The sequence below is a fragment of the Molothrus ater genome, chromosome 4 (genome assembly GCF_012460135.2).
Source record: "Molothrus ater isolate BHLD 08-10-18 breed brown headed cowbird chromosome 4, BPBGC_Mater_1.1, whole genome shotgun sequence".
In the NCBI taxonomy this organism is placed as follows: Eukaryota; Metazoa; Chordata; class Aves; order Passeriformes; family Icteridae; genus Molothrus; species Molothrus ater.
In genome coordinates, this window is record NC_050481.2 from 62,202,971 (window position 1) to 62,217,616 (window position 14,646).

At 40.3% G+C, this 14,646-nt stretch overlaps 1 long non-coding RNA gene across 1 annotated transcript in view; it reads left to right on the top strand.

Moving 5' to 3' along the window:
* LOC118686586 (uncharacterized) overlaps positions 1-14,350 on the top strand; it is a 68,399-nt gene extending 54,049 nt beyond the window's left edge. The window contains exon 3 of the long non-coding RNA XR_004980190.1: positions 14,318-14,350. This is a non-coding gene — a long non-coding RNA (uncharacterized LOC118686586). The remainder of the gene's footprint in view (positions 1-14,317) is intronic.
* The last annotated feature ends 296 nt before the right edge of the window (positions 14,351-14,646 follow it).

Genomic DNA, 14,646 nt, shown 5'->3' on the forward strand with positions numbered 1-14,646 from the left:
CTTGCCTCAAATGTCCCATTCTTCTGCAAACTGAGAGGATATTTGAAAGAATCTTTAAAAGATTCTTGCATCCCATGTGTTGTGCTGGAAACCCTTTATACCACTCTAAATGTGCCTGGTTAGATGGAAGTGTTGATGGAGAAGCCTGAGTAGACTCAAAATTTAGTGAAATTTCAGTATTTTGAAGAGACTTCTTTCAAAAAGCCACGAACACTGAGCTGTTTTTCATTATGTTGTTTCACAAATCAAGCAGTCTTGCCAAGCAGTGGCCATCCATATGGACTGTAAATAGAAGAGACTTTGGATATTCAAAAAGATATCCCTCAAAAAAATATTTTCAAGTCCTCTTCTCTAAGGTGTCTTCATCTGGATAAAAAGGTGAAGAGTGTGAAGGAGGGCATGATGTGACCTCTGCCAGAGGAGAAGGTCAGGGCTCAGGAGGGAAGGACTCCAAACCTGAATTCACACAGAACTCAGTGCTGGAATCCTGGCTGAATTTTTCCTAACTAGCAAATTCTGAACTTTCACAAGAAAGGTCAAGATAATTTAGCAGGAAAAAAAGCTGCTGCCAAATTCTAATGAGTTCTTTATTTTTTCCCATGTGGGAATAACTCTGAAATATCTAGATAAGTTTAACATGATGCAGTGCCAACAAAATGAATAGTTACCCTGGGACGAGTTCACCCTTGGCATGACTGCTCATTGAGCTGCTTTTGCACCAGGGATTGGTTTCACTCGGCTTTCCTTCAAGGTACTTTTCTGAACTCTAACAAGCTGAGACATCTGAATAAAATAGTAATTTTACATCAAAAATATTAATAAAGCAGATATTTCAGATACTTCACTTGCAAATAATTCATCACACTAAATTAGTTTTTTCTAATCAATTAGGAGTCTGCCAGGTACCAGCAAATGGTAATTTAACAGCAGGAACAATTTTATGTATTTTTAGAGAGGATGAGAACCAATTTATTTAAAATTGTTCCTCTAATGCACAGGTCCCAGGCTGAACACTTCTCTTCCATGACACAAAGGCTTTTTCCCAGCAGTTTTCCTATTTGGAACAGGGATGTATTGCCTTAGTGCTACTCTGAGCCTAGTTATTTTGTTTGCTGTTGGACCAGCAAGCAAAATATACCATTATATGATTTATGTGTCTCAAGGACAAACTGAAGCTCTGCAGCGACATATGAGTGCATCTATTGCTGGCACAGGGTTTAACAGGGTGGTACAGACCTCTTTTACAATCAGTACAGAGACACAGGGGACCAGAGTGACCCAGAATGTCCACATGGTGACCCAAGTCCTTCTACAGGCACATACAGTCCTTGATAAATGCTGCTTGTTACCCTCCAATGGATGGTTCTTCGGTCTAACCCAATTTGTTTCTTCTCATAGGCTCAGACCTGCCTACAAGTAGCTAACAGAAAGCACTAGGTACAAATTATACCTAAACTCTCACTATTCTCTGGTATTTGGATGCTTAATGATGTGTTTTTGCACCATCATATAACACAAATAGAAGAGATACCTTGATCACCAGGCTGTAGGCTGGATTTGTGCAGTGAGAACTTTCCCCTTCAGCCTCTGATACCAGACCTGGTACCTGCCCCTGGGAATGCAGCAGGGGAAGCCTGGCTGCAATGCTGGGGAGCAGGACAGTCACTTCTGACTTAACTGAAGCATCTGAAGGGTTATGCAGACAAATCTGTACCTAGGATGTCATGTCTTGGTGTGGTGTCTGTTGTCATGACCTTATCTGAATAACATGATAAGAATCACCTTTTAGTGTCTAAATCCTGAAACCTAAAACCTTAGACTTCATGACAAATGTAAAAGAGCTCTCTCACAGTCCTCTCTGCACATTTTTGGGTGCGTGCTGGAGACAGTGAGATTGGATGCTGGAAATCATGAAATACACCCCTGACTTTTGCAGCTGCACCAGGGGCTTTGGTTTTCTCTACCTGGGTGTTCTGAGCAAGGTCCTGTTCCAGCTGCATCTTGGTTCCAAGTGTGTCAGTCCAAAAACATGCTTTGTTGGTGCAGTAGGGAAACCAAAAGGCAAATGCTTCTCCTTTGGCACCCCCATCACAGAATGCAAAGCTCCACGGAATCTGGCAAAGCCCAATCTGGCAGCCTTCAGTAGATTAAAGGAATATGGCTCAAAAGAAAAAGGCATTTGACCTCAGGCAAAGGCAAATACATTCCATGTAATTGTCATTATTGCTTTTCAGTATGATTGCAAAAAATTGAACAGCCAGAGGTTGTCACATTTAGTGCCCTAATTGGTTCTGTATTTCACTGGGTAAAATCTGAAATACTCTTGTTTTATGGAGTTCAAGATTTCTCAGTATCTGCTTCCACAAACTCTGCATTGGTTTGACTCTCTAGTTGCAGTTTGGTGTGCACAGCTGGCTGTCTCAGGTCAGCTTTAAGGAGAATAACTGAGGTACAACCTCTAAAGAGAGACAGACCATGCCTGAGCCAAGTCTGTTTCCTTCCAAGGGAAACTTCATCAAAGTCTCTCAAGGAAAGAGAGGGCTGCCTTTCTCCTTTGCTTTAAGTTAAACCAACAAAGTGATTTCTGAAAATGCACTGTTTTAATAGTTGCTCTCATATTTAGGAAATAACCATACGGGCTAATATTAGTATTTTGGTATTATATATTAGTACTTTATATTCAGTACTATTTGGTGCCAAATACACACTAAGCTTCAAAACAAAGACAGCCTCTAGTATAATCCAAAGGCTTTGTATAGGAAATTTCCTGTTAACTAAACACACATTTTCTCAGTATTTTAACTGAAACAACTGACAGACATGAAGTTGAAACATAAGCAGGAGTTTTGCAGATCAATGATTTGAGGATTTTTAAGGCCATGAATCAAGGCCCAGGGAAGTCAGTGGGAGGCTCCAACAAACCAATATTTTAGAAGTTAGGTTGAAAAGACAGTAAATTAGCAAAAAGATCCTTGAAACTGTGGCTGAGAAATGAAACTTGTAAGATATTCAATTACCTGAACACCTGTAAAAAGGAAGAAAAGACGTTTTCTTGGAAAGACATAAAGTGTTCTGCAAGGCACTGAAGAAGAAGCTGTTCCCAGAGCACTGCTCAGGGATGCTCTCTCCAGTGTTGCCTTTCCTTTAATACCGAGTTCATTACCTTCTTTGGTGTGTGACAAAGAACTGAAAAGCAGGGGTTTTCTTGTGGATTCTTTGTTTGTTCGTTTTAAACCCCTAGCAGAAGTAGTGCAGGTGTGTGTCGTGGCTCCCCGGGCAGCCCATCTCCCCCTGCCCGGCTGGGAATGACCTGCCCGGCAGCTCCTCATCCACCTACCGAGTCCCTCTAGTGGTGCCATCCCGCAAATTTTCCCTCCTACATTCCCAAATTAATGAAGAATAAAAGCAAATCTAACCGAACAAATATTTTAATGCAGCCTTCCATTAGTGAGAATACTACAGCATTGAGAAGTGCACATTTGTTTGGTCTAAGCAGCATCATGCTGCTGGAAAATCGTGTACCATGGGAAATGCTGTGCCTTCAGCTTAACTGGAGCTGAAAATGTTTTTATTTTCATTCACAGGACAGCAGAGCAGGGCCCTCAATTTTCAAGCAATTGTGAAACAAGCTAAAAATACAATATGTTTTTCAGCATGTGAAGTTTTATGCTTGGCTCTTTTTAGAAAGATAATTTAGGAATGTTTCTTTGAGCAAATTAAATGTATTTCCATGGTGACCTTGTGAGGGACAAGCTCAGTATTGTCAGTGTGCATATTGCAAATCAGGAGTTAGAGCCTGGGCCACCGTGTTCACAAATAAGGAATGATATTTCTGCTTTTCTTGAGATAATATAATGTTGGGAAGAAAATAAAAGTGAAAGGTTGGAAATTAAATGAAAGATGCCGAGAGTGAAATCAAAGAATTGAGAAATGCAGGATGGTCCTTGAAGCAAGCACACCTGCATGTGAAATGCTCAATACAGCATTGTCTTCATTTTGATTCTTCATGGGTTTGAGGTGAAGTTTTTTGTTGTTGTTTTGTTGGATATTTTTTAAGCCATGTATTTAGGTAAAGAGGAGAAACCACAATTGTTTGTAGAGGCTTTTTAAGCTTTCAGGGTTGAGAGCAGTCAGGGCAGGTCTGAAAAGTGCTTTGGCTGGCTCCAGACCCTGGAGCGGCGAGGCACGGTGAGAAGGCGGCGGCAGTCTGGCAGTGACCCGAGCGACAGGGGACACACGACGGCTGTCCTGACCTGCTGGGGCCAGGACAGCACTGCACAGCTGCTGACGGAACACTGCTCACAGCCAGGAAAACCCAGGGTGGTTACACAGGGTGTAGCAGGAGCCCAGCACTGCTGCAGCAGCCAGGGCAGTGCTGGAAGTGCAGCGAGCAGGGCTGGGGCAGCTGCAGGTAAATGTGGGTGATCCCACTTTGTTCACTTCCCTTTTGAGCCAGGGAGGGATCATCCATTCTGCACTGCTCTGCTTGGATCCTCAGGCACCTGAGCTGATGGACTTTGTTTCCCATTTCACACATTGCCAAGGAGCCACAGGGTAAAAGCACCTGTATTTCTCGTGGGTTAGGCACTTATTTGATCAAAATTCAGCTTTATCTGGGAATTCATTACCTCAGTTAGTCTTAGGAATTGAGAGATTCATGTGGAGAAATCAAATTAATTACCTTTCTTCTACCAGGTTGTCAATCAAGGTATGAGATGGAAAATGGTATAATTTTTCACTTTTTTCCTAATACCCTGAGGTTAAAGGAGATTAAATATACTTTAACCCTGCACCTCCATGAAATGCTCTGCAGAGATACCTGACCAAAGTCTGGTGAATGACAAATAAGTGAGTCTGCAGTGAAGTTTGACTTTTAATAGATTTTTTCTAATCATATCTTGCTTTCAAGAGAAAGACCATTGGGAAGCCTTAGAAAGGCAGTGGACTGGAATAACAACAAAAAAAAAAAAAAAAAGATCTGGATTCACAAATTATTCTTTTAATTTCAAAGCATAAAGTGGAAAGCCATGATTGCCTGATGGTTGTGTTTCTGCCTCTCCATGCAGAAGTGTGCTGACCAGGGATGGAAGGTTAGGGAATCAATACTGAGAGCTGAAGTAGCTTTTAGATGCTCAGCTCCTGCTGTGCTTGGTCTAATTTGCAGTTTGTTTTAATCCCATTTTAAATGGTGCTGGAGGGGTCTGTTTTATCTCAGCAAGAAATCCAGGGAAGCTGGTAGTTGAAAATAATGGATCATCAGGAAATAAGTGTGGGGATAATGTGTGCAGGGAAAACTTCAGCCATGAAACTTGTTTTGGAGGAGTGCAAGCCCACATCTCTGCTCATTTTTTACAATTAGAAATGAAACCCAAAACTACTATAGGAAATAATTCAGGGCAGAGAAGTGGTTATTTTTTTTTTTAGGCTGAAATCCTCAAAAGAACTACTATTAATTTGCTATAGCTGGCAGATTAAATTCATGCCCAACCTTTGTAGTCACTTGGGGAGAGTCATGCTTCTCCCCTACATGCTGGATCTCATCTCTCACAGCACTTTGAGGAGTCAGTCCAGCTGAGTTGTCTAATTATGAAACATCCCCAGTCCATCCCAAAACCCCACAGCAGTTACTGTGTGTTCCTTTAGCAAAAGAGGTGAATGTTGAGCAGGAATCCCAGAGGGGAGGGAATGGCCCTCACCCTTCATAGAGGAGAAGGTTTTAGTCAGTGAAATGCCCTCTCACTCTGCTCCTTGGCAGCCCTGTTCATAGGCATCCAGCAACGACTGGGAGCCAGTGAAATGAAAAGTGAACTGAGGAACCTCGTGCAGCCTGACTCCATTCATTGCTATAGCAATAATTCCCCATAAAAGTGGAGAAAAGAAATGTTTTAGATGATAATGCACTTTTAAAATGCAATACTCCTAGCAAGAAAACTCTCTCATTTTAACCCACGGATCTGTGAAATCCTTTAATGACACTGATAAGCTGCTTTGGCTTCCTAAAGGATTTCTCAAGTGGGAATGAATTTAGCAACTCCTACCTTGCAGTTACTGGTAAGAATCTAGATGTATGAGTCCTTAAACAATAGAAGTTTTAAGAACATACTTTGATATGAGTGAATCCTCTGTCTTCTCTTATTTCTTCAGATTTCCAATGCCCTCAAAAAGATAGAGATGCAAATGCAGCTCAAAGTTGCTGGCTGTCCTTTGGATACTAATTCCCTTTTGCACTTTTCAAAGTCCACTCCAAAGTGTTAAGGCAGGAGAAACATTCCCATAGGACTCATCCCAGCCAGAGCTATCCCATGTCAGGGCAGAGTAAAAAAGAGATTTCCTGAAATACAATTTTTTTTTGCTGTTGGCAGAGTGCAGCTACCTCCTTACAACAGCTGATGCTTTATGTCCATATATCCATCTCCAGCCAATCCATCTTCTCTGTTTCTGCACAAAGACAGGGCACAAGAGCTCTCTCCTGCCTGAAGGGGGTGAGGGCACTGGAGGGGTTACACGCTGCTGTGTCCTTGCAAGTGGCACAGGCTGAGGATGAACAGCAGAGGGTTTGTTGGATTCTGTCCCTCTGACCCACCCAGAAAGAGTCCCTGGAGGCACAGCAAGGGCTGCTTGCCTCCCCTCTGCAACGCTGTTGTGCTTCCATGCATTTTCTTCTACACATTTGAGAAGCACAGTCCAAGGAATCAGTGGCTTATTTGGCCTGTAGTTACATTTTTTGAGTGAGTCACTGAGGTGTTAACCACACCTCCTGTGATTCCAAACCTGCCAGCCATGTAGTTTTACTTAAATTACCTTTGACTAGGAGAATTCAGGTACCTTGCAAAAGGAAAAGCATGAAACAGCTCTGTTACAGGCTGGTATTTTGGTATTAGCCTGTTTTGTGTTTTTTTTTCAAGTATTTAAACAGATTCTTAGAATGTATTCCATTTTAAAGTACATTAATTTGCTCTAAGTATTTAGAATAGCCTGATTTCTGCACCTACTTCATCTAAAAAAGCACAGAAAATTCTGTTCTGTTAAATCCAAATTAGGCTAGTTTTAGATTTAGATTTGTAAGGGAGAAAATCTAGGAATTTTAGATTCTTCATAGAACAAAATAAGAAATTGTTTTAATTTCTGTGGCCAGCTAAAAGAGAATTGAGAGAATAATTCCCTTTGGTTTAACATTGAAAGTTAGAGGGATTTTCTTTTCTTCTATTCAAAATGGGGGAAAAGTGTCGAGTAAAGGAGCCAAATAAAAGCTTAGTTCCCCTGGAAAAAAGTTTTGATTTATTTTGGGGAAATTCTTCTTATTATTTCTCAATATAACTGCATGATATAATAATTTCAAAAGTAAATGTTGGGAATATATTTGAGTTTTCCACTGGGTTTCCCTTTGAACTGAAACTAATTGTTTAATCTAATCCAAATGCCCAAACTGTTTCATTCCTCTTGAGTCAGGATTTCTCAGAGAAGGAGATGTCTGGGAAAAGCCTTCCTGAAGCCCAAGAAAATGGCAATTCTCAAGGGTAATGCCCACCTGGAGGCTGCCAGGAAGGACCATGTATGTCCCCTGTATATGGTAAGTATGAAGGTCCTGTAGCACAGGGAGTCCAGGAGAAGAATCTGGAAGCAGTGAGGTGTTTTCTTGAAGTCAAAAGATCAAATTATAGGATCTTTTGACTATATATATCATATATAATATGGTTCTTATAACACTATATAATAGGACAGGATATATAATAAAAAATCCAGTAATAACAAGATTATTCCTCTAATATAGGTTATCTGATATCAGGATATTCCCAGCCTGAGGAATATGAAGCTATGGATTGCATGGTAATGAAATAATTATTTCCAGACCTCTGGTCACTTGTCACCATCTCTTTTTCTTCACTGTCAGTACTGTGGTTTGTAAGGAGTATAAAGAGAGTGTGAGAGATTGCAACATCTGAGTCAGCTCAGCTCAGGCACAGCAACGTGATCCAGCCAGAAAGAGCAAAGCTAAAGGTCACCTGTACCCTTCTGCATGTTCAGCTCTTCAGGTTTTTGCCTTTGTGAGTCACTGGCTGTTCCCAACTTCAGACTGAATAAAGCAAAATCATGACGTGAGCTACCACTTTGATTAGACCAGTTTCTTGAATAAGGGAAATATTCTTCCTAAATGGACAAAACAAGTGTCTTGGCATGGGCAGGGATAGGTTTCATAAAGTGATGGTGAGAAGAGAGGTAGCAAAAAAATTGTCAGCTTAGCACACAGGAGTATTAGCTGTATTTTGTCAGAATAGCCAGCATCCTGCAGGAGTCCCTTCCTTTCACTGCTCCTCGAGGTGAAAGCCCAAGAGTGGCTCCACACTTGGAGAAGGCATTCCAGGTGGAAGAGGTTATCAGACTCAGTCATGAGCATGATCATTGCCCAGTGCAGCCTCAGACAGACTTTTTCCTCATTGCAGAAATACTTAAAGAAGAGAAAGGCCAGTACAAGCATGAAAACCCATCCAGTGGCACTAAGCCTTTCAGCAGTGGAATGTACATGCTGGATCTCTTTGGTGTCCAGCACCAGGGTCCTTGGCAGCTTCTAGAAACAGCTTCCACACCAGAATCTCTCAGAAACAGACAGATCACTGTGGCTATGTCAAATGACACCCACCTTCCCACAGCTGAGGGCTGCAGGGCAAACAGAGGGGCTTGGGATCAGTGCATAACCAGAAGAGCTCTGTTGCTGCGGCTTCTAGGGCATCTCCTTGAACTCCTGAGTAATTCAAGTGTTGAGTGGGATAAGCCCCTCCTCATTGCAGGGCTTTCACCCTAAGGTGTAACTTACACCTGTAAGCCAAGGGAAGGGAATCACCAGCAGCTAAAGCCATGAGATTTACACACTTTGCCTCCCAGATTGCTCTCAAGAAGGTCACCCTCCATCCACTAGGATGCCCTAGCCACTGTTTGTGTGCATGAGCAGGCTTGGCAGTTCTTTCATGCTTTTTGGTGGTTTAGTACCACAGCAGGAGAGACCAGGTGAGCAGTTTTTGAGGGCTGTATGTAACCCTCTTAATCTGTGCTGGAAGTGGGAATATTGGATGAGCTGTTTTTGAATGCTTTCTATGTAGCCAGCCTTTACAAGGAGGGTATACACTGCCCATATTTCTGGCCATTTAATTAATCAGGGCAATGAATGCAATTGAGACAGGTAATAAAAAGTCCTCTATTCAACCTTAAACTGGCACATAATTTTACCTGTCAACAGTCTGTAGTACAGAAGGTTGTTTCTGAAAATCCTGGCTCTGAAAGTTACTGAGCTGCTTACAAAAAAGCACTTAACTGCCAGTGAGTCAGCATTCAGAGGTCTGAAACTCATTTCCAAGAATTGTGATTTACAAGGCTTGACTTTCAAACTTGGCCACTGACACAGCAAGAGAAGAAATAAAAACATTCTGAAATAAAAGCCCCACATGCCTTTCAAATGCAAAGCACAATAAGAAAACTGTCAGTCTCTTGAGACATATCTGCACCTGTCATTTAAAATTAGAGGGTAGTGGAGAAATACTCTGTCTCAGTCATTTTCTCTTTGGAATCACAGTTTCTTGACTGATGTCAAGTCTAAAGATACCACTGAAACAGAAAAAAGAAACATTCTTTAAATTTCATAGTACAAATGAATGAAGGCAATTGCTGCTCTTTTGCATCCCTTAAATGTGGAATGACAGTGTTTGGTATATTACCAGCATCATAACAGCTGATGGTATCTGCTTCAGGCTGTGCTGTTTGAGCAGAGATAACAGACTCCTGGCAGCAAAAGTTTCACTAATATTATTTAATAATGTTGATATTCCAGTGAAGCTCAGGAAAACTTTGACCAGATGCATTTCCAAATATGATTTCCAATTCATGTGGAAGTAAGAAAATGTGCAGGTCTTGTTTAGAGAATGAGATGAATAATTCATTTAGATGGTTAAGACAAGGGAAGTGACCATTCCTAGGTGACCATCAACCACTAAGCAGGATTGGTAGCAGTCTCTTAGGCAGAATAACTTTTGCTCCTGGCAGTGCTTTCAGCAGCTCTTGGAAATAAGTTGCTATCTCATTTTCTTAATTTCCTGGCTCTGCGTCCTACTTTTCAGACAGATCATTTTCCTTTTCATTAGGGATGTTATGGCAAAGGTGTAATTCGTACTTCTAGGAGCTAAAGCAGTCACAGGGTTATTAATCATGGAGGCAATGTAGCCTTAGAATACCCCATGGCTGGAAGGGGAGTCTTATCCTGACTGAAAGACATGACAAGGCAGAGGCTGGGGCTGCAGTTTGCTGGGAGGCAGAGCATCCACCCCTTGCACCAGTCTTGGCTAACCAAATGATATTGCTCTCCTTTGTGTGGTATGTTTCTCATTGGAGTGAGGTACATGCCAGCAAAGAATTAAACAAGTTTGTGGCAAGCTTTGTATTGTTTCTTTTGGGGTTTTTTAGGAGGGTTTTTTTAGTGCTTTTATTTGCTAACTATTTTGCTGCAGAAGTTACCGTCCATTTAACTGTAACTGGTAAATGCTGCTGAAGAATATGCAAATACATAGACAGCACTAGTAGCTCTTATATGTGTTGGCTTTTTTTCTTGCTTATGGAAAAATTCATTATTTTGAAAATTCCCAGTGTCATAGTATGCAGTATCCTGTATTGCTATCAGTCCATTTTCAGACCTGGTTATACCATAGGGACAGCCTGGTTTTATCTTGTTGGAGCAGATGATGTTTTCATGTTTGTGGATATGGGTAAAGCCCCATAATGACTATCTGAAATGTTTATCAGATTTTATTTACTTAAGTAGATGCTTAGGCTGCTATATGTGATTTGCATTGACTTGAAAATTTGCCTGAAAACAGATTTTTTTATGTCTTTGACAGAAATATGAGGTTTGCAGTGAGAAGGTGGTCATTGCCCTTAAGAACTATCTATTCTTTGTTTCCTTCTTGTTCATAAATTCTTCACATATTTCTTTTGTTTATTCAATACAAACTCAATTATATTTGACAAATTAAAAGCCCTGTCTGTGCAAGGTACGAGAACATATGAAATAATTAGGAACAACTTGCTTAGGTTTTATCAGCACAGAAGAGCTGTTTTCCAAGGTTGAAGCCAGGTCAGTAAATAAAGAGGAATAGTTCAGTGGTAGTATGCCACTGCAGTCTTATTTAAAACTGCAATATCCCAAGCCAAATATTTATGTTCCATCTGGAAGCCAACAGGTGACCTGCCTAGGTTTTTCTGCACAGATGGTATAAAACTCTCTAAGTGTTTTATGGGTAGAAAAAAAAAAGAACCTTACCACGTAGAAATTAGGAAATTCTCAAAGCAGTAAAATTGTGTATTGTGGCAGCAACATCCCAACTAAGGTAAAAAGAGTTGAGAAATGTTCATGGGCACTACTCTATGGGAACAGTGTGGCACCAGCCAGAGGTCTGACAGAGCTCCACATTTGCTTGTTTTCCAGAGAAAACTGCTATTCATCATTATAATTTTGAATTAAATTGACTTCTAGGGCTTTTCCTGGGTTGAGGTAAGAGGAAAAGACAAATGCATTTGAAATGAACAAGTATTAAAAGTTACTTAGTCTGAACTCAATGTACAGATGGGTGTTAGGTATGAAGGATTCCTATTTTTCCACAATGGTTTTCTGATTGTCTGGCTAGATCTCAGCACTATGGTGCAGAGCGGGCTGCTTACAAATAACAACATGAAATACCATATATAAAAAAGTGGTGAAAATATTATCTCTCTGAAGAATATTGTATTGGAAATACACCAAAATAGGCAAAGAAAATACTCTCGTGTTGTAAGCAGACAAATGTATACACATAAGTATAATGATCTTTATCACATATGTTCTTAAAATCCCAAATAATCAAATGATAATCAGCAAAAATCACCAGCCTGCTGCATTAGGCCTCTGTGCCTTTACACATTTGGAGGAAAGCATGCTATTTCAATAGACATTGCAGACAGTTAATAAAGCACTTGAAAAAGGCAGCTGTAAATCATTTCTTCTCATGGCCTCAATAGACTATTTATGTTTTATCAGGAGATGAGAATTTGAGTAGATGTGATTACCTGAGTTCAAAGAAGAAAACATTTTAACCAGGACACCTTTCCATCTACTTTTGTTTTGGTGAGGGTTATTTGTGTTCTTATTAAATCATCTAATAGCAATCAAGTGAGGAAAGACAGGTGGGTAAACAAGCTGAAAATTAGACCAGAAAGCATTAAGAAAGATGTCCTTATTGTGTTTTGCAGGCTGCAGAATTTGGCTTTAACATTGCAGCAAGTTGGGAGGTACTTGGCTATACAAAATCAGAGTCCAGCTGACTTCACTGGAGTCTGTGTGAGCAGCCATTGAGCCACACACCTTCAATCCTGGAAGGATTCACTCCCAGACAAGAAGACAAAAGGTGAAAATCAGATGTGAGAAGTGTTTCACTAGGGACTCTGGGAGCTGTGGATTGAAGGAGTGTCGCTGCATGGAGGTATTGCCATGTTTTGCTCCTGGGCTGGGGGGAGAGAGATGCTGTTGCAGTGCTTGATCTTTGTTTTTCTTTTTTGTTTCAGAATTTTTCCAGTGAGAGATTGTCCCATGTTCTCACCTAAAAAAAAGCCTTACTAAATGAACAATATTTTTAAGTAATGCTCTGAAAAGATACATGGGATCCTTTGTTTTATTTAAGTCTCATTATAGTATTGGATATTTTGGTGTTGTTTTCTCCCAGCATGTCTGTCCAATGCATAAATAACTGCCTGTGGTTAAGCAGCTCTCTTGTTAACAATGGATCATATGGAATATGAGTTAAACACCAGTAGGAGTGATTATGTATTTTAGCAATTCTGCAGGGCTGCTTGTTTCTAACCTTTCCCTGTTACATCATGGGACTTACTGTTACAACAAATCATTGAAATTGGTCATGCAATGGGTATGGTAGCCATCAACCAGATGCTCAATTGCACACCAGAGAGTTACTGAGGAACAGGCACAAAAGGCACGACAGCTCAAAGAGGTGACTCTACTCTCAGAGCTAAGCCACTATGTCTGCAAACCATTGGAATACTAAAAAAAAAAACAATTAAAAGCTTTTGTATATATTAATATTTGAAAAAAAAATTAAATAATTGTCTTGAGTTCTTGATATAAAAAGGAAAAAATTAAAAAACCTCCAAAAGCTCCATGAAATACAGTTTATTGTGACTGTCCCAGTTGTCTCTCATAAATGTTATCATCCCATTTCTCACTTTTTATGCTCACTGAGGCTCTCAGGAGACCAGTGAGCAACAGGCCATTTTGGAGCTGCTATCATTGAGGGCATACATTGCTTAATTCCTAAAACAAAGGTTTTGCGTAGCGCGCTCTAAATGTCACTGCTGCCACTTAGAAACTGAGGTGATTTGCATTCCTTTTAATAAATTAGGCATTTAATTACATTATAAATGTAACCTCTAATTGAAGCACCTGCTCCCAGTGGGCATAACTCCATGATGATTTTGCATGAGCTACCTAGAAGTAGATGCATGCTGCTTCAGGAGTGAGTATCTCACTAATTGGCACTCAAAAATTATTCTTGAGTATTTTTGCATCTTAATGGATCTTCCCCCAGGATATCTCTTAGGACGATATTTGTTTTGCTGTAGTGTGTTGCCTTTTGTTCTTGTCCTCCACTTGTGGACATTTGTGTGCCTGCACTTTTCTCTTTGAGAGCTTTTATTTTCCATGCCCTGATACCCACACCTATCTCACAGTATATAAAGGTGGATGCAAGTCCCAAGTCCAAGTGGGTATTTCATGCCAGTGGTAGTACTCTCTGCTTCTAAACCTATTTAACTACAGGTTCTACTCTAGGTTCTATACCTATTTATATAGTATAGATTTTTTAATATCTATAGTGTTACTGAAGCTGTTACTTGAGCTCTGATACCTCTGTTCTGTGTGGCAGTTCTCTTCTGAGGATGCCACATAAAACATCATTGTAAGCTGAAGTCCCATATCAGTCTGATTATTAAAGATTACAAAGCTTTAAATATGTTTATTTAGCATAGCCTCTTGGATAAGATCTCATCTAAACAGTTATTTTCTTCTTATCTATGATTTGTTTTCACATCAGTAAGAAATTTTATTTCTTGTTATTTTCCTTATATTTTATAAGGAACATAAGGAATTCAGTCCTTCATACTGTTTCTTGTCAATTTAACTCTCAAGGTGGCTGAATTAATGCATTTAAATAACACCTGCCTGTGTTTCATATATCTAGAGAATGTTGTGAAATCATTACATTTAACTGTTGTTACTGTTTGATTGCAGATCATCAAGGCGCTGGCCAGATCAGATACAAATGACAATAATTTGTGCCAGATGATTGAAGAGCAGCTTTGCAGTTTCCTTCCCTGATTCATGTTTCCAACACTACCCCTGGATTTGCCTCCATGTTTCTGACCAGTTTTCCTGTCAGCTTCCAAGGGAAGATGCAAACCTGGTGCTCAAACGTGAACAAACAAGGCACACTCACAGCAGTCAGGAGTTTGGGGCCAATCCCTGCAGCAGATGGGCAGTTTGGCTGCTGAGGAAGTGATGAAAGCTCTGAGGAACAGCAAAAGATAACAAGAATTGTTCAGATTTTAGGCAGTTGTAAA